The sequence below is a fragment of the Rhinolophus sinicus genome, chromosome 17 (genome assembly GCF_057876585.1).
Source record: "Rhinolophus sinicus isolate RSI-liver-muscle chromosome 17, RSI-T2T, whole genome shotgun sequence".
In the NCBI taxonomy this organism is placed as follows: domain Eukaryota; kingdom Metazoa; phylum Chordata; class Mammalia; order Chiroptera; family Rhinolophidae; genus Rhinolophus; species Rhinolophus sinicus.
In genome coordinates this window covers 149417993-149444770 of record NC_142517.1, presented here as the reverse complement: position 1 = coordinate 149444770, position 26778 = coordinate 149417993, and the positions used below count along the sequence as shown (strand labels likewise).

General features: G+C 39.8%; 1 protein-coding gene across 3 annotated transcripts in view; it reads left to right on the top strand.

Annotated features, from left to right (window-relative positions):
* Positions 1-26778, top strand: part of ACVR1 (activin A receptor type 1) — a 128030-nt gene that overhangs the window by 9735 nt on the left and 91517 nt on the right. The window contains exon 1 of one of the 3 annotated variants that reach the window (XM_088794328.1): positions 22019-22034. The exons of the other annotated variants lie outside the window; for them this stretch is intronic. The gene's annotated coding sequence lies outside the window, so the exon portion shown is untranslated. Of the gene's footprint in view, positions 1-22018; positions 22035-26778 lie in introns of those variants that run through there. 3 annotated transcript variants of the gene reach the window in all.

Below are 26778 nucleotides of genomic sequence, written 5' to 3'. Positions count from 1 at the left end.
GTGGAGTGATTCCTTCTCAGATGTGCGCATTGCACATGGAAATCTTCCTGGAAGAAATTTCATTTGTTCTCATAGAGACTTTTGTTTTGAACGCTTCAGTCTCCTTTTTGGGCCATACAACTCTTTTCTTTTTATTTTTTTTAATTTAAGTTGGTGGTTTGTTTCTAATTCATAGATTGCTCTATCTCATTACTTGTGCCTGTTAATATTGGTTCCTGTAAATTTTTTCTTAAAAATCATATTACGATATTTTATGCTTTAGAAATGATATTTATGTTACATGTGCTCTATATAAGATTTAAAGGGTAGGAAGGTTGTATAGTGAAAGGTGACTTTTGTTCTCCAGCCTTCTACTTTACCTTCCTGGAGAAAAACCATCATTAAAACTAATTGTATATTTTTCCAGTGATAGTCTTTACCTTTACAAACACATGCTAATGTGTTTTCCTATATATAGTGTATCATATTCTGCACATTTCGGTTCTGTACCTGGCTTTTTTCACTTAACACTTTATCTGGGAAATTTTTTCCTATCAGTTTAAACAGTTTTCCTTGTTCTTCTGAAAGGATTCTGTTGTGTGGACATATCATAATTTGTTTCACCAGTCTTTTACCTGTTATTTTAGGTAGCATTATGTGCTAACAATGTTGCAGTGACTCTCCTTATGTGTGCTATTATACCTACTTATTGATTTATATGCAGATGGACCATGTTTCCCCGAAATTAAGACCTAACCGGAAAATAAGCCCTAGCGTGATTTTTCAGGATGACTTTCCCAGAACATGCGCCCTAATGCGTCTTTTGGAGCAAAAATTAATATAAGACCTGGTCTTATTTTTGGGGAAACATGGTATATGGAGAGCTGTCTCTATCTCCTGTGTTTCTGGAGGTAAATACCAAGGATTAGAATTGCTGAATCGAAGGGTATTTACATTTTAAATTACAATATAGGTTGTACCTTGAACTGGGTTTTTGAGTTGTATTAGTGAAGCAGTGTGGCGTGATGGAAATGAGGAAGCAACCCCTACGACTCACGCACTAGTTTGATCTCTAGTGTAAACCAACTTCGTGACCCAAGAAAGTCACTTTCTTAACCTTTTTCTTCATTGTACTTTTCTTTTATCATCTGCCAAGAAGGGCATAGACTCAGCTATTTCTAAAGTTTGATAATTTGTTGATTCTTTCAATCTCCCTTCTTTCTGGTCCTTCCAGGAAATGGACCTTGATGTCTTTTTTTTTTTTTTAATTTTTTCACTGTGTAAGTTTTGAGTTGGTGAAGAACCCTGGGCTTTCGAAGCCTTGCTAACCACAGCTTTACTTTGATTGTTTTAAAACACTGTCTGGTTTGTGCTTTAAGTTAAAAGCAGAGTTTATATGGCCAATTATCTTTTTTTTTTTTTAATACGGTGAATGGTAAGTGGGTATTTAGTGACCAAGAAATTCATATAGTCAGCTTTTTGTTATTGATCAAAAATGGAGGCAATGGATTTTTAGACTCAGGGAAAACATTTTATTTTTATAGTAGCTTAAAAGAAAAACAATAGGCATATGATAGACTGTCTTTAACAACATTTTGTTTATGTTCACTTTGGAGCAGACCAGAGTAGTCATCTTTTGATCTTTCAAAGTTTTTTGTAATATGAAGAAAGTAAAATAAGGATTATTGGAACATTTGAGGTATTTACCTGGTATAGTTTAATAAGATGGTTAGATTTTCTGGTGGTTACCAAATTAGATGTATTTAAAAATTCAAGCCCAAGTAAATAAAATCTAATATAAAATTCATGTTTATTTCCTGTACTGCATTTTTTTTCTTTCGAATTGGCTCCCCCAAATTAAGCAACATCCTGGTTTTTTTTTTTTTTGAAAGACTTGGAAATTTTGGGCTGCTAATGTAAATGTAATTTTCTGGGAAAAGATTTTGAGCTCTTAGTTACTCATTAAAAAAAAATCACTTACTAAAGCTCTTTAAGTATACAAATTTATTCATCTAGCTGTAGAGTAGCAAAAAAAAGAAAAGAGAAAAATGGAAACACAAATTTTCTACAGTGACCTATATGTATAACCTTTATATGTAACATACTCATAAAACGGAATATTATGCAATCACAAAAATTTTATTTTAGATGAATTTTCAGGGACAGATCTCACTTTAAAAGTTATCTCCTCAAAGAGGCTTTTGTTGGCTTTCTGTCTAGTGAGATTCTTCCTTCTTTTCTATATCTTGCATCTACTACCATATATACTGCCAGTCTATCTGTAAGTAAACACCAAGAGCAGGGACTATGTTTGTTTGGTAATGTGTATGTGTGTGTGTGTCCTGTGCCTAGTACACTGCCTTTTCCATAGTAGGCATGCAGACATTTTTGGACTGAATGAATGACCATGGGAAGTATACAAAATAACATGCTGCAGAAAAAGCAGGGTACTAAAACAGTATAGTTCCATACACGTAAATTAAGTACAGTTCCATAGTACAATTCCATAAACATAAACAGACATAAAACATAGTACAAGTCTATATTTGTAATTATATACATGTAGATGTAGAGAAAAAAAAAAAAAACTGATAGGAAAGACACCAAAATACTAACAGTTATCATCTCTGAACTGTGGATCATGCATAATTTTTAAGAGAAATCTTTAACTGTAATATAAATGAGTGAAATAAATATTGGAAGATTTTGTCACTTCGATAATGTATTTTACCCTTTCAATATTAAAGGTGATCACCTTACCTAAAATGATGTATGACAATATGATGGCCTTTTGTCCTCTTGAAAAATGTACTGTATCTCTGTAGTATGACAGGTTTTATATCTGCTTTAGAATTAAATTATGATCTGAGAGTTGCACTTTTACGGAACTCGTTTTAATTTCACATCTGTTGAAGTTAAAGGGTAGTGAAAGTATATTAGATCTAGTACAAGTGTCTAATTATAATTATTGACACATTTTCAAATACTCTCTTAAGTGTGATACATTGCCCATGATTTTGACAGCTGTGGCTACATTAAATCTGCTGGAATACCCTTTTCACAAAGGTTTGTTTAAACTTAAAATTGTGAGAAGCATTCTCTGTAAAGGAGATGCACACAGATTTAGAGGTCAAATGGTGTTTCGTTTTCCACTGTGCTTGGTGATTTTAGTCTGTTAAATGTTAATCAGAAGATTATCTGGGTTTAGTTTTCATTTCAAGAAACCTGGGAATTTTATTTTATTTTTTTTTGCATAGTATAAAAAAGTAGCTAATGGTATTTCTTTGTGATTTGACTCTACAAGGTGAACATAGATTCTACTTATTTCTCTCGTTGAAGGTCCTCAACCACAAAACTCCAAACCCACAGAATTGATTCTGTATGCAACCTTGATTTCTAAAAGTCTTCCCTAGACTAAGTTCATGCATTATTTCCTTTGTGTGGCCACTCCTTCCTTCTGTGTAGGTTTTGTTGAGTAACTACTTTGTGCCAGGCACTGAGCATATAAAGACAAGAAGGCTGTCAGAAAGCTCACTTGGGAGAGGCAGAAAAATATTTTTCAACAGAGCAAAGCACCAGAATGGAGCTCTAAACATAAAATAAAGCTGGAATGTGCAGTTCTGTTTGAGAGGGCATTGGAGGTCATCTTTTCTGGGGAATGATGTTCTCAGGCATCTTGAAGGTTGAGTAGGAAGTTATCAGGTGGGAAAAGTGCCTTGGAAGCACAGGAGCTTACAGGAAAGACAGCATCCTGTAGAAGTGAACATGCCCAGAGCACTGCTATTCAAAAGTATGATCCTGGATCAGCAGTGATGGCATCATTTGGGAGCAAGCATCACTAGAAATGCAGAGTCTCAGGCCTTCCCCAAATCCTACTGAATCAGAATCAGCATTGCAACAGTATCCCCAAGTGATTTAAATGCTTCTAAAACTTTGAGAAACAGTCCACTAGAGCACAGGAAGGGGTAAAAGAAGGGAGAGCTGGGAGAGTAGACCACCTGCTAAGGAGTTTGGGTTTTTTTTAAAGTGCGGGATTGATAATGAAGAAGTAACATTATCAGGTTTATATTTTCCTAAAATTGTCTGGAAGTACAGACAAGGCAACACTTAACAAGAAGTTTCTCAAAACCTCAATCATAAAGTACAAAAAACGATTTTCAAATATTTTAAGAAATGCATCCTTCTCTCAGTGTAAATAACCATAGTACATTGGAGGTTCTGAGAACCTGGCATTAAGTGGAAAACCATTAACTTAATCTTTTATCTTGGGATATCCCTGGGGTCTTTCAAGTTTATTCCATAGTGGAAGCATTTGTAGCCACACAGCTGTTAACAGCCCGGGAGAGTGGAGAGCATTTTGCTGAACATATTTTGGGAAATGCTAACACTCATTCCCAAACTTAAGACACTGCCTTGCCTGAGTAGGGTGACCAGCTGTCCTACTTGCCTGGGGCCGAGGGGTATCTTGAGATGCGAGTTTCAGTCCTAAAGTCCGGGGCAAACCAGGGTGAGTTGGGCACCCTTTCTGTTTACCCTACATATGACTGTTTACTTAATTTCTTTAGATGGGCTTAGCCTTTTAAATGCCAATGTCAGGCTTATTATAATGGAATCATTCCCAAATTTGTCTGCACATTGGAAGCGCCTGGGGTTTTCCAGACCTGATGTTTATCCCCACCCGACAAGTTTGTGATTTAGTTGGTCTGGGATGTACCCCAGGTGGTGACAGTTTTAAAAGTCCCTTGGTTATTCTAACATGCCTGAAAGTTTGTTCAAAGCAGGTATACCTGTGAGAAATGTAGTCTTGATGCTCACCTTGAGAATTTATTTTAATATGTAATAGAAAAGAGCATTAACCATTAAAAGAAAAAAGTTTAAGAACCACCTAGCATCATGTTGGGAGACCACCAGTAGTACATGTTCCACACTTTAAGAAACACTCATGTGGAGGCAGGGGGAGCAGCAGTCTGGCCAAGAAACAGGGAGACATGTGGCTGGAGAGGATGGTGGACGTTTCAGAGCTGTGGTGACTGGTCTGATCTCTGGGGTGGGGTCAAAGGAGGAGAATATCAGGGTATTCGTGGGGGTAGATGGTGATCACATAACCGAATAAGGAGTGGGGAATGCAGGAAGGTGACTCAATCTGACAAGTCCTGTTGGAGAGGCCTTGGGACATCCAGGTGGAGCTGTCCAACGGGTAGTCAGAAGAAGAGTTATAGCTCAGAAGAAAGGGCTCAGCTGGAGACTGAGAAGAGCCTGTTCAGGTCCAGGTGGCAGTGAAGTTCTAGGTGGGGATCAGATTGCCTGGGAGAAGGATGAGAGGGTGGGTGATCTGCCCCAGAAGGACCCTGAGAGGAGTGGAAACAGCCTTAGCAGTAGGAGGGATGTGGAGGAGAGTGTCTTCCTTCACTCACTCAGAGGAAGGGAACACTCCTCCATGGTGAGTCCTATGAACCAAATAGATAAGCTCTAGAGGGCAGTTTGGGTAATTGAAGATGTCATTAGTCATGTTTGTGTAAATTTAGCAGGATGGAGGAAACAAGGTTATGGTGGGTTGAGAGGGAGGAGATAGCTAGAATGAGCGACTTTTTCTAGAAAGTTTTAACTGAAGAAAAAGCCTGGGATAGTATGGGACCTTAAGGAATAAGGTTTGGGGAGTCGTCATCTTCTGGTTACTCATGGAAATTATTTCAACACGGGATAAAGATTACAAAGAATATTCATGTATTCACAGAAGAATTGCCAGAGCCCCTTAGGGTTCTATAAAATTTTTTACTTTCAAATGATAGCCATTCACCTTTGGTCCCCTTCTCTTATTATTCCCTGGACACAACAATGTTAAGTTCTGAAGTTATATATTTATAAATGTCATTAAATTTTTTTTAATGCAGTATGATAAGGCAGTATATGATTAAGTATTCAACTTTTGTTCCCATGTACCTCACTTTTTTGGAGGGCTTTGCAGTTTACAAAGCAACTCCACATCTTATGTGTAGCTCTTAATAACCTTTGTATAGAAGGCTGGCCTGAAAATGATAATATTCCATTTTATGGAAAACAAAACAAAACCAAAAACACTGAAGTTTAAATATATGGAGGAGAACTTGCCCATAATTAGTGACTTAATGATGGATCCAGGATGGAATCCTGGTCTCCCGGCACCATATTTCTTCCATTATATTTGGGGAGGAGTTGGGGTGGAAAGTGAGTCCATTGAAAAAAAGAAAAAATTAGTTTGTCAGTTCCTTGAGGGCAGAGACCATGTGTTCACTGTGGAGTTGTTTATTGAGTCCTTCAGTCACTGCTCTGTAGAGACCTTGGGAGGTGGTGGGGGGTGGGCGGCCCGTTGGCCTAGGCTTCCCATTCACAAAGGGTCTTCCCGTTGGTCTTGATATTTACTTTTGAATGTTAGGGCCCCAGAAACATACCAACAGGACTGAAAGAAGGTGTTCTGGATCATACAACTTTGAACTTGTGTTTCATTACTAGACCATGTAATTATCTTGAGACCAACACAATAATATTGTGTGGCATGTTTTATGCATATTTAAAACATACACTATTTTTGTCACTCTGTTTTGGCATTTCTTCGTATTCCAATACCAGGAGTTATCTACCCCAGAAGAGGCTCCGACCTCTCTGGACTTCAGAAGGGTGATCGAGGTACTACTCTGGTGAGTGTGTGGCAGGGTGTGAAGATGAATCATCCCCTCTCATGAAGTTCACAATCCAGTAAAGCTGATCTTGTATAACCCTTGCAGGGCACACAATGGGCACTCAATAAATAATTGTTATTTTGAATCAAGGGAGATGTTATTTTGGGTTATGCATTCTCCAGTTTATCACAGTGGACCACTGCTGATTATATATATATATATATATATATATATATATATATAATGATCTTTCCCGTGAGTCATTAAAGATACGGTGTTAGGATCTGGGGAAGGGGAATGATGAAAGAGAATAAAGAAATGGAACCAGCAAGTTTTAGGACAGGAGACAAGAGGTTTTGAGTGAACAGTGAAAAGTTGAAAGCAGGAAGGAGTTGCTCAGGGGAAACTGGAAAGATGTGGAGGCAGTTTTAAAAGAGCATACCTAGGGGAGATGAAGATGAGACAGGGGTAATTCAAATCTGATGTCGTAGAGGGGAAAACGGAAGGCTTTTTTCAACCTTAATTATAGCCATAGGACAAAAGCACATTATAGCTCTTTTTTTTCTACCTCTACTAAGGGATGGTGGTGTATAATCTCTTTTATGGAGTCATGTCTAAGAATCTGTACTTAAGACTACATTAAAATTTATTATGTTTTAGGGTGCCGTGGGTTGAGGAAGAGGAATAAAACTTTGACTCTCTTTCTTGTATTTACATTAAAATTACAAGCTACTTTTTTCATTATGAAGCGAGGAACTTTTTAGTCATTGAGGAGATTTAGGTGGATGAGTTAATGTTTGGTCATCAGAAAATGCACCATTAGGGAGGAACTTGTTTCTCTTGAGAAGAGAAAAAGGCAAAATATGAGTCAGACAGAGCATGAAGTTCTTCCCCTCCACTTAATTCAGCTACCCTCCTGCTGAAGGACCATCAAACCACAATTTGATTAATTAAATTTGATTGTTAATGACTGCTGGCTTTCGTGCCAGAACTTTACAGTTTCTAAAGCCTTTTCCCTAGGACCACTCAGAGTTTTGCTCTCACTCTTGTATATAAAGTTGGTATTTCTGATGACGGGGGCACAGGTGAGTTGTTTTTTTTTTTTTGTTTTTTTTTTTAGGGAAGGTGCTTTAATCAGTTTACAACCTTAAAGTGCCATCTGCAAGTCTGAATGGGACAGAGTTTTCCTTTGTGAGGGGGGCCCATCAGTTGTTCACTGGCATTTGTAAAACATGTTAAAAGGCAGTAAACTAATCCATAACATTGGGAGAGTGTAAAGGTTGTTTTATGGATAAACACTTTGCTGTGCATTGTGTATTTTTCTAATTCTGTGGCAAAGTGCCATCATTCTCTGCCTCTGTGTTTGCTCTTGCTCTTCCAGTGATTTCTATGTGGTCCATTTTGCTGATGATTGAGGTAATCATCAAAACGCTGGGCAAATTTCTCACTAACCAGAACTATATCTGTGGGAGATGGATGTGTAATGATAGGAATAAAAAATGCTTCCTCTTCTTTTCCTTTCTTCAAAGTCTTCCGTGGTCTGTTGGATTCATGCTTTTATCCGTTCATTTTTTTTTTTTTTTTGAATACCAACTATGTGTTAGGCCTTGTGCTGATATGTGTCAGTGACACAGGGACCGAAGGTGCAACTGCTGGCCTCAAGGAGAATTCACAGCTTAGTAAGGGAGACACGTGAATCAGCAGTTACAGTACAGCTCACCAAGTGCTATCACAGACGGTGCAGCACGAGTCCATAGGAACCCCTAACCTGCATTGCGGGGAAGGATGTAGGGACGGTTCTGACCCAAGGAGATATTACGTGCACACTTTAATAAGTGGGAATTAGCCTGGCAATGTAGAGGCAGGGTATTCTAGCCTAGGAACATTAAGTGTGAAGGTGGAAGGCATAAGAAGAGCATGGTGCATTCTGGGAACTGCAGGTCGTTTAGTTTAATTATAGCTTTGGGTTCATGTAGGAATTGATGTGACATAAGGCTGGAGAGGTTAGTGAAGGCTACGTCATGAGGACTTTTTATTTTGTGCTGAGCAGTTCAGATATTGCTCCCACATTATGTTAGCTATCCAGGAATTGTAGTAGGAAAGGGATTCTGATTAGATTGGAATTTTGGAAGAGCCACTGGTAGCAATTTTTGAGGATGATCTTTATAAAAATTTTATCTATCCATCTATGCTATGGACTGAACTGTGTGTTTCCCTCAAGTTCATGGGTTGAAGTGCTAAGCACTGAGAGATCATTAGGTTTAGATGAGGTCATGAGGGTGGGTTCCTCATGATAGGATTAGCGCCCTCCTGAGAAGAGACTAGCGAGTTTGCTCTCTGTGCTATGTGACAACACAGAGAAAGCAGCCGTCTGCAAACCAGAAAGAGGTCTACTCGGGAGCTGAATTGGCTGGCACCTTGATCGTGAACTTCGTACTTCCCAGCGTCCAGAACTGTGAGAAAATAAATTTCTGTTGTTTATGGTATTTTTTACGGTATTCTGAGCAGACTAATACAATCTATTTTATTATTTCAGTAATTTTGAAAGTAGGAACAGAAAGGATATGATAGTAATTCAAGTAAGTAACAATCATTTGGCTACTTGGGTCTATTTTGACAATATTTGAGCATGGAACTATTCATTTGCACTTAAAATAATATAGTTTTGAGATATTATTGTTAAAACATCAATGCTATGGTAAGTCTTATGGGAGAACTTTCCTCAAACATCTCAACATATTACCTTTCATTAAAGCAATCCACTAATGCTTAGAGTCTTTTTGTTGTCTTTTGTTCTGCATCTTGGTACAGCTGAATTGTCAGTATCTAACGCCTCAGGGTTAAATCTGTTAGACAGTCCTCCCTTGCTTCGTCTAATTTTGATACTATGACATTTCAGCTGTTTTAAAGGAATTGATGTTGGTGTGGTTTTAGGAATTCCATATAAGCTGTATTTTACTTGGAATTAATACTATTTAGAAGATAATGGAACTGTGGCAGACTGATATTTGTTGTAAAATTGGTACCTGTTTTATGTGTGTTTGCATAGCTATTTAAAAGAGAATACTTTTAAGTACTTTTATTTGTGCATGTGAAGCTGTGTCTTGAACATGTTATCCAGCACTTACTCTATGCCGGATATTTTCAGGTTGGGTCTAGTTTCCTTTCCTAAGGTCTTGCTCTTAATTTTTTTCTCAGCCCTTTTCCCTCAACCTCCTCCAATTTGCTCTTTGTTGGCTTTTTCCCTTGGGCTCAGAGTTAGGCTTATTATCCTCTGTGTCATTAAAAAGAATGTTTTGAATGTTAGAAGTTTCATAAGCTGCTTCCTGAGGAAGCATTCCAAAAACGAGTCCACGTTCACTGCTGCTGCCACCTCTTCAGCTCCTAGTCATTTTCTTCGAAACATAACATTTTCCCTCTCCCCATATTCTTCTAAGTTGCTCCCATTCATTAAATGTTTCTGAAGTGCCAAGTTCGGACCTTCTGCAAGTGTCTCAGGGGTGTTTCTGACTTCCTCAGTGGCCTCTTCTTAGTGGTAGAGTCACAGGGTTGGGAGGATTTATTTAGTCCCACCGTCCTGGGCCTGCAATTGTTCTGTATTGTGCCTTCTGAATGAACCCCTAGGCTTTGCTGAAATTCTGCGAAGTTAGGGGATACTGTATCGGCTAAGAGCCCGTTCAGCCTTTGGACAATTCTGACTTTCGGAAGTTGGGTTTTTTTCCCTATAATAAATGCAGCTTCTATTTATCCTTTGGTTATAGTTCTTCTTTTTTCAGTTATACAGAATAGAATGTAATACTATATTTATGTGATTGGAGCTGTCATATTCACCCTGATATTCTATTATATGAGCAAAATCTCTCCAGAGCTTCCAAGTGGTTATCACGATTCTGCCCACCTCGTTTGTTGCTCATGCTGCTGTTCGATGGAGAGGCTTTCACAGTTGGTACCTAGAGCTAATTGCAATATCCCTGACTGGATTTTGTCTCCTGATTTTCTGACTTTTATGTTTGTATCATGCAGCCAAACTGCTGTATTTCAGATCACAACACTGTCCTGCTTACGGAGTTGACTACCAACAGAAATCTCAGTTTTAATCCTAGGTATTGCTGCTAGGTCCTGTTTCCCTCACATTCTTCTTGTCTACTTGTGCCCTTGTCTTTGATTCCCTTACTGTATGTAGGATCTTAAATTTACCTTGATCAACTTTCTGTATGTCAGGTCTCGCCCAGAGCAATAGCCTGTTGAACATGTTAGATTCCATTTCCATCACTTTAGGGAAGACATGCGTTCTTCTTACACAGCACCCTTTGAACGCAGGAACTTACCGGTGCATCTTCTTACCTTTTTGTCCATCTTGAACTTTCATAAGAGACTTTGTCAGATGCCTTGCTAAAATCCAGAAGTGTATGTTTCCTTGAATTTTTAGTTCCCAAATCTTAATTGAAAAAGGAAATTAGGTTAATTTTATATGACCTGCTCTTAGTATTGGGGTCCGCAGGGATTATCACTTTCTAAATATGTAAAATCCATTCTCAGATCTTGCCTGGGACTCTGCTCTGGGTCTGTTTACATTTTTTTCTCATTTCTATTTTCAAAACATCTATTGATGACTTAATCCTTTCTGACTTGGTTCTCTGCTGACTTCTTTGTTCCTTTTCCCATAAATTTTGGTATTTTCTGAGATACCTTATTCCTTTCTCACTTTTTCAGTCTCCATCTTCTAAGATTCTTGATGCTTGAATTGTCCATTCAGGTAGCCACTAGCGACAATCTACATAAACAATCTACATAGAGTTGTTATTGCGTCTAAAGAATCTACTTCAAGTTGAAAGCCAGAGCAGGAATCGCTGACACATGGAGTAGAAGGTTAAGGTTGACTATTCTGGGAATCGAGAGGAACATGAAGGAGAGAAGTGGTCACGATTTAACCAGTCAGACTTGCTTGTTGCTGTTGCCAGGTTATGCATGTATATTCGTGGCCCTGTCTACTGCTAACAGTGAGTCATTTTACAAATAAATATTAAGAAATTTATGTGCAGAGTATATTTTAAATAAAATCCTATGTGTAGTGTGCCAAGAGATAATAACTTTTGGAAGCAAAATATCCTTAAGTTGGCAATTTTGACATGTGATTCTGTATGGTGATGTTAACCTTGCTAGGTTATTTGAATACCATACAATAATGTTTGCTGTCATTTTCAGTCTTTGAGTATTTTTTGTATGCTTCAGTTCTTATAAATAATGCTAAACTTAATATTTCTTATATTAAACAATTAAAAATATATGCAAAAGAGTAAAGAATGAAGAATATTGGAAATACTTCAAAAATAATTTGTGATTTCCAGAATTCCCAGGAATTCCAATTTCTCGTTCCCAAATCCCAAAGATGGATATTTGTAGGGAATTTGGAAACAATTGTCCGTAGTGCCTGTTCTAAGTACTATTTGTTCCTGATCTGTAATGTAATAGGTACAGAAATTGAGGATAAGTGTTTAGAAACTGTTATGGTAATTTGATGTGTCCATGATGAATTTGTGAGCAATGGATCCAATTCATTGGGCAGACAGTGTTTTACAAAAGCTTTGGTCCATTCTGGATGGTAAATTTAGTTGGATAAGCATTGGTCTAGGTGAGAGAGAATGATGGCTTGGATCAGGTATGAGGAGGGATTGGTTGGGATCAAGATATACTTTGAAGACAGAGCCAGTTGGATTTACTACTGGATTAAATGTCAGATTATTCGAGATTATCTTTCCCTCTTAAGCACTATAGTAGTAAAATGTGGACAGTTATGAGATCCACACTGAAGATTTTTGTATCTACATCACGTGTTTCTTTGAGCTTAATGGAAATTTCCTCGTATGCTGCTGCTAATGTAATCTTCCTAATCCAGTCATATAATTGCCTTGACCTTAAACCCATCAACTGCTCACCATTGCATAGAGAAGACACTTTAAACTGCTTAGGTTGACTTAAGACTGTGGCGTCTTCCTTCAGACTCTTCTCCAAGGTTATCTTCTACCCCATCCTCATACTCTTGACTGTACTGTTCCAGTCACTCTCTTGCTGCACAATACCCCACTCAAATGTAGTGGCATAAAACGACAACCATTATATTATGCTCACGATTTAGTGAGTCAGGGATTTGGAAAGTGCATAGCAAGGACAGCTCGTCTCTGTTCCACAATAACTGGGGCTGGGAATACTTGAAGTTTGGTGGCTAGAAACCTTCGAAGGCTTATTCACTCACCTGTATGGTAGGTGATGCTGGTTGTCGGCTGCGAGCTCGGCTGGGCTGTCAGCTGAAAGACCTCCATGGAGTCTCTGCATCCACTATTTTGAGCTTCCTCAGAGCACGACGGCTGAGTTCTAAGAGCAAATGCCTCAGGAGACAGGAAGTGGTATCTGCTAGTTTCTTAAGGCTTGGTCCTAGAAACTGTTACAGTGTCACTCCTGCCATATTCTTTTGGTCAAGCTGTCATAGAGCTCTCCCCAGATTCAAGGGGAGAGGACTTACATTCCATCTCTAGGTGGGAAGAGAGACAAAGAATTTGGGGGCCGTGTTTTAAATCTGCCACAGCTGCCCCCTAATCCCCAGACTTCCTCTGTATTCTACTGTATGTGAGTTCCTCTATCTGTAGACTCTTTTCCCCTCCATACTTTATCCCTTCCCAGTCAAATGCCATGTCTTTTTCCAGGCAGCCTTTGTCTTATCTATCCTCTGGCTAAAGAGTTTCTCCTTCCTCATAGTTTTCATAGCACTATTGTTTATAATTCTTTTGTAATTTGTCTTTTTTCTTTTTTGGTAGATTATAAACTCTAGGAAGGTGAGGACCATATTTTGTTTACCTTTGCATATCTCCTAGCGGATAGGTTCCTTGAATTGAACATTCAATATCCAAGTGAATCTCAGATTTGGGACCCAGATGGGTTGGGACTTGGCAGTGGTTAAGTAGAAATTTTTAATGAGAAAATTACAAACTTTCCTTTTAATGCAGATTGTTTCCTTTTAATATGATTGTTTCAAAGCTTTTTTTCATTCGCTCTCTTGTAAAGTAAATTTTCTAAACTTTTCTTCCCTATAGTCATCAAGTTAGAGGAGCATAGACTTTTTGATGATATCAACGTCTTCTTCCTGTCAATCCCTCCTTCCCATGCCTTGCTGTTTTTGTGATCATGGTTTGTGATCTATTACTGGATCAATTTAGCGAGTCACCTTCACCATTAGAAATAAAAAGAAATAAAAACTTTTAATGAAAACTTATGTGTTGCAAGAGTAAGACTTGCTTCATGAAATTTTTGCTCTGGTTTATATATTTATGTGATGAGTTCAAATGTAAGATATTTTTTATTACAGTTGAAGGTCAAAATTTTTGAAAGGCTCTCTCCTCTGCAACCTTTTTCTAAACTCTTGGTATTCTCGTTCATTTCTTTTGTTTCTGTACTTTTAGTTTATTCCTTTTGATGTCCTTTTTAAGGGCTTATCTGCATGTTCCTTTTCTCAACCTTTCCCTCACCCATCTAGCCTCTTTTTATCATAAACTTCAGTGTCACAGTGTGACATGTGTTGCTTTCTCTCTTCTCTTTTGGAGACTTTAAGTCTATGCTCCTGTCCTCAGGAGAAGAGGTAGAATCAGCTTATTCTCCCCCCCCCCCTTTATGTTTTTATTTACGTATAGCACACAGACAGTAAAATGCACAAATCCTAAGCATAGAGCTCAATGTATTTTTACCTCTGTATTCATCTATGAAAGTGTCATCACACAGATGAAGATATCAAACATTTTCATCACTCCAGAGGGAAACAGCTTATTCTTAAATCCTTTGTGGAACAAGCTGGGTAACTAGTCGATTCTCTCTAACTCCCTTGTATGACATTAGTAGGTAATAATGTTGAGTTTTGAAATGTGCAAAGGTCTAAAGCAACGGAGTTAGGAAGTGTTGAAACAGAGAATGTGGAACGGGAACTTTGGAAGAATAAAACATTACCAGCTAGGGTGAGGCAAGGGAAAATCAAGAAAGAATCCTTTTGGAAAGAATTCAGGGGACGAAAGGTTTATCTGAATTTCAGAGAGGAAAATATAAAACTTAGTTTGCTATTGCTACTACAACAAATCATGACAACCTTAGTATCTTGAAACAACACAAATTTATTCTCTTACTGTTCTGGAGGCTCAGAGAGGTTTCCACTTCCTTTGGCTTGTGGCCCCTTCCTCCATCTTCAGAGCACATCCGTCTGTTTCCATCTGTCACATTGCCTGGACTTTGCAGTTAAACCTCCCTCTGCTCTCCTCTTACAAGGACACTTGTGATTGCATTTAAGGCTCACCCAGGTAATTGAGGGAAATCTCCCTGTCTCTTAAGATCCTTAATTTAATCACATCGGCAAAGTGCCTTTGTCATATAAGTTAACAGTCACAGATTCTGGGAATTAGAATGTGGATACTTGGTTTCTATTCTTTAAAAGTCTTTCTTCCCAAAAGGAAGGCCTGCTGGATATTTGATTCTAGTTCATTCTTTTTTGAAATATTAGATTAATTTTCCTTAAATGCCACATTGTATGTTTTATTCCCTGGCTCAAACATCTTTGGTGACTCTTCTGTTAGCTAATAAAATTGATATGACCTAGATCCACATTTAAGTTGCTGTTTCACCCCCAAGTTATATTTCAAGCTTTTCTTTCTCTCTTTAATCTCTAATTTAGCAGCATCCATTTCCTCATTGTTCTGGTGTTTCCTCATTGTTCTTGCAGTTCCCTATTGTTCTTCCACTACCAGCTGTCTTCTCTTCTTGTATGATATCTTCCTCCTACCTGTTGTGTCCTGTATCACCTTTTAAGCCCCGCCCCCCCAGCGTTTTCCTCACCATCTGTATTAGTTACCTTGCACTTCCATAACAGATTACCACAAACTTGGTGGCTTTAAAGAACAGAAATTTATTCTTTCGCAGTTGGGAGATCAGACCTCTAAAATCAAGGTGTTGGGCCTGGCCCTGCTTCTCAGAAGGCTCTAGGGGAGGTACCTTCCTTGCTTCTTCCAGCTTCTGGTGACTTTAACCTAAGCATTTCTTTTTTTTTATAACTTTATTGGGGAACAGGACTTTTTTCCAAGTCAAGTTGTTGTCCTTTCAATCTTAGTTGTGGAGGGCACAGTCCAGCTCCAGGTCCAGTTGACATTGTTAGTAGCAGGGGGCGCAGCCCACCATCCCTTGCCAGAGTCGAACCGGCCACCTTGTGGTTGAGAGCCCATTGGCCCATGTGGGAATCGAACCAGCAGCCTTCGGTGTTAGGAGCACGGAGCTCCAACTGCCTGAGCCACCGGGCTGGCCCCTTACTTAAGCATTTCTTCATTCGTGGCTGCGTAACCCATCTCTGCTTCCATTGTCACATGGCCTTCTCCTCTTCTTTCTTTGGTGTGTCTCTTATAAAGACTTGTCATTGGATTTAGGGCCTACGCAGATAATCCAGGGCAATCTCACTTTGAGATCCATATTTCATTACATCTGCAAAGACCCTTCTCCCAAATCAAACCACATTCACAGGTTCTAGCAGTTAGGTGTGGATGTATCTTTTGGCGGGGGTGGGGTGGGGTGGGGCACCATTCAACTGTACCACACCTCAGCCAGCAGCCATGCTTTATTTTGTTGACTTCTTCACATAATTATGATATCAATTTGGAACCCCTCATCTCTGTCCTATTATTTTGCCCTTCAGTGGATAATTCCTGCCTCTTTGACCAGACTAAGGCCTTTAGGGCAAGAAGGCTTGTTTTTCTATGCAGCCCTTAGCGCCTCCTTGCCACTGTGGTCCTTAAGAAATTGGTAAATAAAACAAAAGATGGGATGTAAAAATCCTGGCATGGATTATCAGGGTGCTCAGCACGTGATCTTTCTCACTGCAAGGTCTTTGTTTATTAATTTCCGGTAGTTTGGGGAGTTTTTTTTTCCCTTCACCTCAGGAAACTTAAGTGAGTAGTTGGGAGGGAGCAGAGCTGACAGTGGAATTGCAGAGCTGAAATAGAGCAGAAAAACGCTTCTGCTGGAAAGGGTACACTTCACAGGGACAGTGGGTTTGGAGGTCAGCCAGGTAAAGTTGTGAGGCTGCTTTTCAGATTCGTCCCCTCTTCATTGGGACTGTGTTGTACCTTGTCTCCTGGAAGTCTTTATCGTCACTGGAATCCTTTCCACTGGATTTGACAAACCTAGTAGACAGTTCTTGTAGGTTCCTGAACTTGATCTCCACCAGCACAATGAAGAGATGTGCCAAGGGCAGCCCCCAACCTCCCTTTCCCTGAGGAGGTGGCCTTAGAGCTCCATCTGCCCTACAGTCTGATGCTACTTGGCCTGCCCTGTAAGCCCGGCTGCTCTTTCAAGCTGAGCAGTGAGCACAGGTCTTAGGCTGTTTTCCCAACTATTTTCTTTTCTTCGTTTGTCTTGCTTTCAAGGTTATCTGATAATAGCTTCTTTTTTCTTTAGTCTCAGTCTTACTTTGAACAGATGTTAGCAGTCTAACGAATCCCATTAAAGTATGAGTGGTTCTGTGATGTTTTCTATAGTTTGCATTTGAGGGTGACTGATTTTCAGCCATTTTGGTATTTTCAAGTTGGTGATACCTTCATTTGGAGTTTTATCAGATCCATGAATTCGAATATCACTGCTGTAGTCTGTGAAATGTAACCATCACTAACAGTGACAGCATTCTATAGAAAGATTGCTCATAAGGTGTGCGTTAATCCTATCCCGTGATATTATGGCTGGAAAGGAATGCAGAGATTGTATCATAATGGCTGATGGTGTCAGGGAAGTGTGGGTTTGAATTTCTTTCAGCCACTTTTGACTTTGTGACATTAGGGAAGTTACTTAACCTTTCTGAGCTTCCATTTTATCATCTCCAAAAATGGGGATAATTTCTATATGTGGGGACGACTAAGTGTGGTAATATACATGGAAATCTCTGGCATAGCAGTATCTGGTACCTGGGAAGTGTTAAAAAAAAATGAGACTGCTATTATTATTTATTTCACAGAGAAAACCAGGGCAGTATGAAGGAATGCTTCCAGGTCACCCACAGTACGATTTTAACTTGCAGAATTTAGTAAACAGACCATTAGTGTGTTGTGTAATGCTGTGTTGAATATATCAGTCATTACAATCTGGCTATATGGTATTTATTTAGTTAGTTGTAGAAAGATAGGAAAATGGCTTGAATAAAAACACACTTATTGACTATATTACTGAGCTGAAACATTTGTCATTGTAAAGCTACACTTAACCATTAGTTCAAGATCTCTATCTCCAAACTCAGTGGGAGGATGAAATTTAGAGTATGGTTTGATTAGTGTTAAATTCATATTTTTATGAATAATTTTGTGAGTGTTAAAGTCTGAAAGGTTTATTCTGTGTCACTTGGCTTTTATAATAGAGATGTGATTAAACATGTTGTTTTTTGTACTAGGAAACCTTGAATTCATATACTACCTTTGCTAGTATCCAGATTGGGAAAAAAAAAAAAAAATCTTAGTAGATGAACCTTAGAATAATCCCTGCCCAGAGTCAATATTTTGGATTAAAATTACTTTCCCTAGACCCCTCTGTGTATCATATCATTTGTATTTTTTCAGATGAAAAAAAAAAATAGGGCACAAAGTGCTAGAAATTGAGTAAATTGGGTCATCATCTGAACTGGGATGTTGGTGTTGTGACTAGATGTTGAAGACTTTTGCCAGAGTTAATTGGTTCATGAGTTGAAGAATTCCTTACATAAGGGAATGTGTTCTTACAAGGGAGGGAATTTTTTCAGATTTGGGGCCTTATAGCAAGAGGCATATGGTTAGATGCATGAAGCAACTTCCATGTGGAGTTTTCTGACTGCATGTAAACTGTGTGAGGTTAGGAACTTGGTCACATTTGCTGTTATACCTCCAGTGCCTGAAACTGCCTGGCTTATTGTAGGTGCTCAGTACATATTGTTCAATGAATGACTAGGGGAAGGGGTGAGGAAAGGCAGTGAACTTGGTAGGGTTCAGTGTACCCTCTGTACTCCATGCAGTTGATTTCTGGACTGACCCTTCCAAGAGTCAAGAAGTTGGTTGGAAGATAGATCCATCCACGCTGTGGGCAGTTATATGTTGGGACACCATCCATGCCAGTGCTGTGCCAGGTCCTGGAGATGAAATGATATAAAAGATTTTATCCAGGGTCATCTTCAGTATTTGGATAATTGTGGTTTCTCTTTTTCAACAGTGGTTGTAGCTAAGGCTATTTCCCAAAATGACTTCTTTCCAAAATACTGACATGATCTCTGGGTTCAGGGGATTGGGTGGATCTGTGATCGTTAAGCCTAAGTCAGTCCTGCTAATTTGGGTGCATTTTATTGTCCCTAAGAAGCTGCTAGGTAAATATGGTCATTTATTTATTTACATGATTTCCTTGTCTAAACAGTCTTAGTGACCATGCTTCTTTCTGTTCCCTGGGAAGTGAGGAGTCAGGGTAAGCTTCCCCTCACCCCCCACCCATCCTACATCCTTATGTCCTCAGATAAAAGAATATAAAGGTTTGCAATTCCTAATAATTTTCATGATGGAAAGGGGTTGAGAGTGAGTTGATCTCCTTATTCCCTCCCTCCCTCCCTCCCTCTTCCTCTCTCCATCCCTCCCATCACAATTTTGAGCTTTTGTGTTCTGCAGTTTTTTTTTGTGTGTGTGTGTTTTTTTAAGCACCAAACTGATATTCCTATGATTTTCAACTTTAAGGTTTCCTTTTGGTCTTTGGGGATCAGAAGCCAAGAATGGACAAGCGAAGGGTGAGAAACAAGGCTCGCCAGGGCATGGAGTGAGCTCGTCTGCACATTTCATAATTTTTACCATACCTGGTTGGTTCTGCTGAATTTCTTGGGGGAAAAGGTCTGTAGTTCTATTACCAACAAGGGAGCAGGAATTGTGGTTGCTGTCAGGCTGGCAGCCAGAAAGGATATTTATAGTCGTTGTGAGTGGCTGTGAGCCCACTATGGTTCTGGATACGCCTCCTTCCTTAAAGTCCCCAGTGTTCTTGAACCGAACCTTGCCCTCCTTGGCCAGACAGTAGTTAATGATAAAGCTGCAGGATGTGGCCCGAGTGATGGCCTTGGCGACTCTCAGCCTGCAGGTGCTTGCGCTTTGGCTGACCTGAACCCCCAGTGGAAGAGCAGGTGTCCCCCTCCTACCTCTCTTCAGGGCTGTGATGGTTTCTTGGCCTTTCCCTGAGTTGTCTTCTTTGGCATGGTGCTGATGGACCACTCACTAACCAGAGTGCACGTTATCTATGCCACATAGTCCAGGTTGTGTTCAGATTTATGACACCAACACACAATGTGGATCATGAATTCAGCTTCCTCATTTCTCCTTGAATTCAGGTCAGATACTTAGATATGCCTTGCAGAAGGAACCCAAGTCAGGTGATGGTTTAAGTATTTTAGCTCACATGAGTAGGATTAGAGGAGAAAAGTGAAAGAGAAAGTTCTCACAGGAAACAACCGAAAATGCAATATTTTTGTTTGTTTGTTTGTTTACATGATAAGGTATAACATGTGCATTTGTGTTAACCAGTGAGTGTTTTTAGGATAGAATGATGGTTCATCTGTTAGTTTGCATTGCGAGTGACAGAAAATATAGCCTGGACTAGTCTTAGTAAGATGAGAATCTAACGGCTGCCATATTAGGGAGTCAGGGCAGTGCAGGTTTTTGATCTGGGTTGATCCAGGACTCAAGCAGTGTCCCTGGGACCCTGTTCTTCCACCCCTAATTATTCTCTTTGTTAGCTCTGTACTCAGGCAGACTCTCCCTTGTTGTAGCAAAATGTCTGTGGCATATTCTCCCAGGTTCAAGTATAAGGAGAAAAATTAAACTTTAAAAAAATTTTTTTATTTAGCAGTTCCTGTAAAATCCCGACAGTGACTCTGATTGGACCAACCAAGGCTAAATCCCACCCCACAATTTAATGCTATGTGCTGATTGGTGTAGCTGATTGGCCTAGCCCCTCTACCCCAGTGTTCAGGCTGAATAGGAGAGGGCATATCCCCAATATCCCCAGCCCAAAGTCAGGGGTTGTTGTTGGAAATGGGGTTGGGGGGTGGAGGTAGAGGGATGGGAAGTGGGAAGTGGGGAGTGGGGTGGACAAAAGCTGGGGAGGCAAACAGTTCCTACAAAATTATTCTATGAAGCACATATTGGGGACTTTTGTCATCTTGGAGTCTTGTTCTTGGACCTTATGCATTGTTGCTTAATGGTTACTACCTTAGTTTTCAGGAAGCGTAAATTCTGGGTATGTTTTCTAGGTAAGTCTGGCATCCCCTAGACGTGGAGGGACAGTGATTTTGCTGGTGCCCCAGGGATGCTCACTGCAGAATAGCAAATTACAGTAGGTCTTAATAGCTGCCATAGTAGGTAGTTCTATGTTGTGACATTCGCTCAGTTAGCTTTTACTGTATGCCATTACATCAAAGATTGTTGCTGCACCGCTATTCTTGACATATGTTTTGTATGTGGCTAAAAACATGTGTTCTGCTTCTCTCTGGCCATTCAGATTCATTTTGGGTGACTGTCTTGTCCGCTTGGGGCTGTGGAGAAGGGAAGGAAAGGCTGCATTTTGGCAGCGCTTCCAGCTCGGAGCAGCACCCTGCAGCCAGCACCATAAGCTATATAATTTGTCCACAGAGGCCGGTGCATTATAGAAATGAAAATTCCTTCTCTGACAGCATTCATTGCTTAGGACGCAGCAATTTGGCTGTCAGAAACAGCTGGCCCTGCAGGGTGGGACAATGGAAAGGCGAGACCAGAGAGAGGCCGGTGCTTACTCAAGTCTCCCACTGTGAGAGGATCAGGTTTCTGAGACTGTCATTAACAGCAGACTGCCAGGGGCTCGAAGGCAAAGCTTCCAGGGAGCAGGAGCCTGTGGCTCAGACACTTAGTGATTTTCCCTCATTTTTGCTGAATGGAACAAAAAAAAAAAAAATTAAAAATAAACTATTAACCTTGTTGACTCTCAAATTTTGGCTTTCCCTGAATGTTCACATCTGATTGTGTCTTCTCCTTGGTGATGAGCATTTCTGGGGAAATAAATCCCTTCTAACCTAAGTATCGTTGTTATTGGTTCTTTTTGGAAAACGCAGAGAGGAGCGGGGGTGAGGGACCGGAGGAATTGCTTGGCATCTTCATATTTGAGGTCTGTAACTTTTATTTATTTATTTTTACTTTTATTTATTTGAAACGTATGTTTTCCCAGGACTCATCCGCGGAGTCAAGTAGTTGTTTCAATCTAGTTGTGGAAGGCGCAGCTCACAGTGGCCCATGCGGGGATTGAACCAGCAACCTTGTTGTTAAGAGCACTGTGCTCTAACCAACGGAGCTAAGCGGCTGCCCCGAGGTCTGTACCTTTTAGATTCTGCTTACATAGGAGCTAAGCGGCTGCCCCGAGGTCTGTACCTTTTAGATTCTGCTTATATAAGAGCAATGCTGAAAGGACCAACATTGAGGACCCACCAGGCATGTTCCAGCATGAAGTAGAAAGCCAGTATGCATTTTCCTCAGTTTCAAATGCTGCAGACAGGGTTGCTGTGTGGCTGGAACCACACAGCTCTGCTATGTGAATCTGCAGTGTGGCCAGCTCTGTGCATTTTCCTGTATTGATTCCATGACTCACAGAGCATGATCTCAGCAAAAAGCACACTTAAACTACAGAGGAGACAGCTGTCTGTTATAAGAGGACATATTTTCTGGGTTCAGTGGCGCCAGTTTTTCCCTATGAGTTTGTAAACTAGAGAGGTCCTCATTACTAATGTCTCATAAAGGGTCTTTTTTTTTTTTTAAATGCATTCTTTTAAAAATCATCTATTATTTTGACTTCTTTTTCACAACTGAATTTCCCATCTAGGAAAGCAGTAATAATATGTTTTCTTTGCTTTTTTTTTTTTTTCCTTAAGCTACATGGCAAGATGAGATTTTTTTTTTCTTACATAGCAAAGGTCTAGAGGAAGTTTAAAGCAAAGTGGTGGGACGTACCTTGCCTCTTTGAAGTGAACAGCGTTTGAGAGATATTGGGTGACCCAAGATAAGTTTGACTGTTGGAATTTGTTATTCAGTGTGGCTGGAACTGTATTTTCCCCCTTTCCCTCTGAATCTGTTTCCCTTTTATATGATAGAAGCTGAAGTTCCCAGATGTTGTTTGGATTAACGAGTGTGTGTGGGGAGGGGAAAAAAAAAAAGCTTTCTTAATGATAATAACAGAGTCAGACTGGCTGGTTCTGTACTGACAGGAAAATGGAGAGATAAAAACTCCATTAATGGTGTGTGCATTGCCTAAGTAGCCAATAAAACAATGCTGTCCTCACTGGAAACCCGTCCCAGACTGGCAGTGCTTCGTGCCAACTGCAGGAGACAACAGCTGCAAAGAGGGGCAGAAGTATTCAGTCCAGAGTCTCTGTTAAATGACTGGCTTGGGGGCGGTTCTTTTGTTCTCTTCCTCCTCCTCCATCTCCTCCTACTTTTGCCCATTTTCCTTGATGAGCCCTTCTTAATGCTTGCTGTTCCAGAAATTGAACCACATCTGATTAAAACTTAATGGTTACTCACAGAATGAAGTTGGCTGGTGGTTTCGAAGCCTATTTTTCTGGGTTAGTTTGATCTTGTGACAATAGGAATTGTTAATTTATATAAAATGTATCCAAGGGTTACCATCCTTAATGTTTGATAGTTCTACTTAAGTACCAGAAGAGTCACTTGTCACAGATGTAACGCGGTAGTTTCCCCCGAATATCTTTGAATTTCTATGCTCAAAATTAGTAGCAAAAACAAAAATTTTTTGATGTATCTCATTTTGGAGAGTGGTAAAGGTTTAGTCACATTCATTCTATGTGTACTTCCTGAGCCCATTCTCTGAGTAAAGCCCTCTGCTCGGACCCTGAGCCAGCAAGGCTGTGTGCAGGAGCCCTCACGTTGGAAACTTACTGTCTCATGGCCAGGTGAGCCCTGAGGCCTCCAGAGAAGGGAAGGAAAGAAGCGCTATTTGAGTGGTATAGAAAAGCAGCTCTGAAACTTCAAAAGAGAGGAGCTCCTGTCTTTAATCCTGGCCATGTCTTTGTTTCCTGTGAGTTTAAAAATCTAAGTTACTTTCACTTTTTAATTTATGATATGTGGGGGTGGGGAATAGAAATGTGAGTGTTTACTTTTGTGCCAAGTCCTGTGCTACAGATGACATGTATTAGGATGTTGGTATCTGGAGCTTTCATTTTACAGGTGAAAGGAAGAAAAAGCTTGAGGAATTAACTTCCTCAAGGCCGCAGTCTGTGCTTCCTGTTCTTGGGTGCAGCTGGAATGAAACATTATATAAACCAATAGTATGGTATTTGTTGCATATAATTACAGTGGACATCCAAAGAGGAGGTGAGGGGTGCTCTTTATCTGGACCCATCAGAACGCTGGTGGTGGGGGTAGGGACACACATTGCTTTTGAATCCTGGAAGGCTCTGTGGAGGAGGAGAGATCGTCATTTATTTTTCAGCTCACTCCCTGGAGTGCATGTCCTTTGTCAGACATCCTGACTGGGGATGGGGATTGAGTCTGACAGTAAGACTTTGTCCTCTTCAGCAGAGCTGAAGAGGACAAAGTCTTACTGTCAGAAGGTCACCATCATTATCTGGTGGGCAAAGCCAGGGGAGGGGAGAACAAGGATGGGTGTCCAAGTACCCTGGGGGAAGTGAATTTTGAGAAAAGTACCTGGTGATGGCTTGGCTGGGAGTGAGGCTTCCCCAGGTTACCCTCTGGAAATGGAGGGCTTTGAGCGCACAGTGAAGACGTTGGATAAAATATGTAGGGAAGAACATTAAGTCATGATTTTAGATGGAATCTGTGTTTCCCTGTTGGAAACTACATGTGCATTGTAAGTGGTCTCAAGGATCCTGCCTGCAGACCTCTCTCCAAGGCCACTTCCAGACTACACCAAGTGGACAGTGGCTACAGGATCTCAAGTGTGGTTTCTTCTCTCTTGTGACTTGAGGTGGCGAAGTAATAAGGTCCAGGGGAAAACTATATTCTCTTAGATAAAGCCTTTAGGTTAGGCATTTAACAAAAAAGTATGTGGCTTTTCCTGGTATAGTTTTTCTTAGATGGCAAAGTAGAGCGACTGTTCTGAGGAAATATGATTCCTTGGTGATTAATATTAGATATTGAATGGCCTTTACCATGTCATGCTTGCTCCACTGTGCCAGCTTGTCTTTCTCTAAATGTCAGGGCATCATTGTGTTAATTTTATATGTTTAAAGGACTTGGGTGATTTTTAGATGTGACACTTTGGTTGTCATGTTTGGATTTTGTAGTATAAATGGCTCCATAAGTGTTGCTCTTGATAGATGTTCACATATGCATCCATACTGATTAAGAATAGTGCTGTATAATAATTAAAGGTGTCGTTGGCTGGTTGGTTGGTTGGTGGCGACTTGTGTTCAGGTTTCTCTTCACTAGATAATCCTTGGGGGATAGAATTCCGCATACTTGTTTCAGTGTGAAGGTTTCGCTGTAGTCTATCAATGAACTCTACTGGTTGAGGGATCCTTGCTTTTACCATTGGTTTTCAGTCCTGCTTTGAGGCAGAGGTAGATTGCAGTCCCTTGTGAGTATTGCAAGTGATTTATTTTTCATTTTTGAGGCAAAGAAGTTTTGACACACTTTAGAGCCAGTTTAGTACTCCACTCTGCTATGCCTTCTGGTATGTCTTCCAGAGTGAGAAAAGAAGGGAATTAATTCAAACACAAGCCAAAGTAACTATATAGTTTAATTGTTACAAGGTAAGAACTATTAAGAAAAGGAAGGAAATGAGTATCACAAAAGTCAAGATTATGATTCTAATAATAACAGCATTAATAATATTAGGTGGTGCAAAAGTAACTGCGGTTTAAAAGGTTAAAAAAAAAATTGCAAAAACCACAATTACTTTTGCACCAACCTAATAGTAGTGGCTCATACTTTAAAGGTGGTTATGTATCAGGTTCTGTTCTAAGTGCTGTGCATGTATTCACTCATTTAATCCATATAGGTACTCTGTGAGGCAGGTGCACTTGTTTTAATCGTAATTTTGCAGATGAAGGGAATGAGGGGGTGTTAAGCTATGCACTGGAGGCCCAGAAGTAACTAATGGCAGGGCTTGAATTCTAACTCTGGCAGTCTGGCCTCAGTTCTGAGTTTTAATCGCAGTATAGGGGAGGAAGATAAGTGCTGGTAATTAAAAAAGAAAAAAAAATTGGGGCCTTCACTAAAGGTTGTGTTTGCATTTTTAGTATATATAGATTGAATGTATATATTCATAAATGTGTTACGTGTGTGCATATAATATATTCATGAATTCATACTGTATTTGAGAAATGGCAGTAAATGGAATGTGTGTGTAAGATAGTTTCTTTAGCATTCTTGCTATTTGATGTACAGTAAACCCCATAGTTGGGAACCACTCATCTCCCTCTAGAAAGAGAATATATTTACATACGGAAGCGATGGAAGTTTTCCCGACCCTGGCATGCCCCTACTTCCATATATTCATACCTATTTGCCTCTTTTTCCCCACTAAATTACTTTACATACTGGGTCTTGTCTTGGCCAAAGGCATTAGATGTTGACTATGATTCTGAATTAGAAGTTAAAGTGTGTGAGTGTGTGTGTGTGTGTGTGTGTGTGTGTGTGTGTGTACGTGTATGTGCGTGCTAAGAAAGTTCATACAGAATGAGATTTAAAATACAATAGCTTTTAGGCATATATCTGACACACTCGTCATATGTCTAAAGTGAAAAACGATGGAAGGACACCTCACAGTTGTGTTAAACCCGTCTAAATTTGGTTATAAGTTCTAGGAGACTCAGTTGAATTTATGCCAGAATCTGTTGTCTTAAAATAAGCCTGACTACACAGCAATGCTGGTAGAACCAACAAAAATGCTGTACATGAAACAACTGAAATGTTAAAAAAAGAGGTTATTATCTAAGAATTGTCTCCTCCAGCACTTAATGCATTCAAAATTAGAACTAACAAGCTAGGCTTTTCCTTCGTGCCAGTTTTAGAAAATAAGCCACTCTTAAACTTATAAAACATTATCATTTACCTCTGGGATTTATAAAATAAAAAAA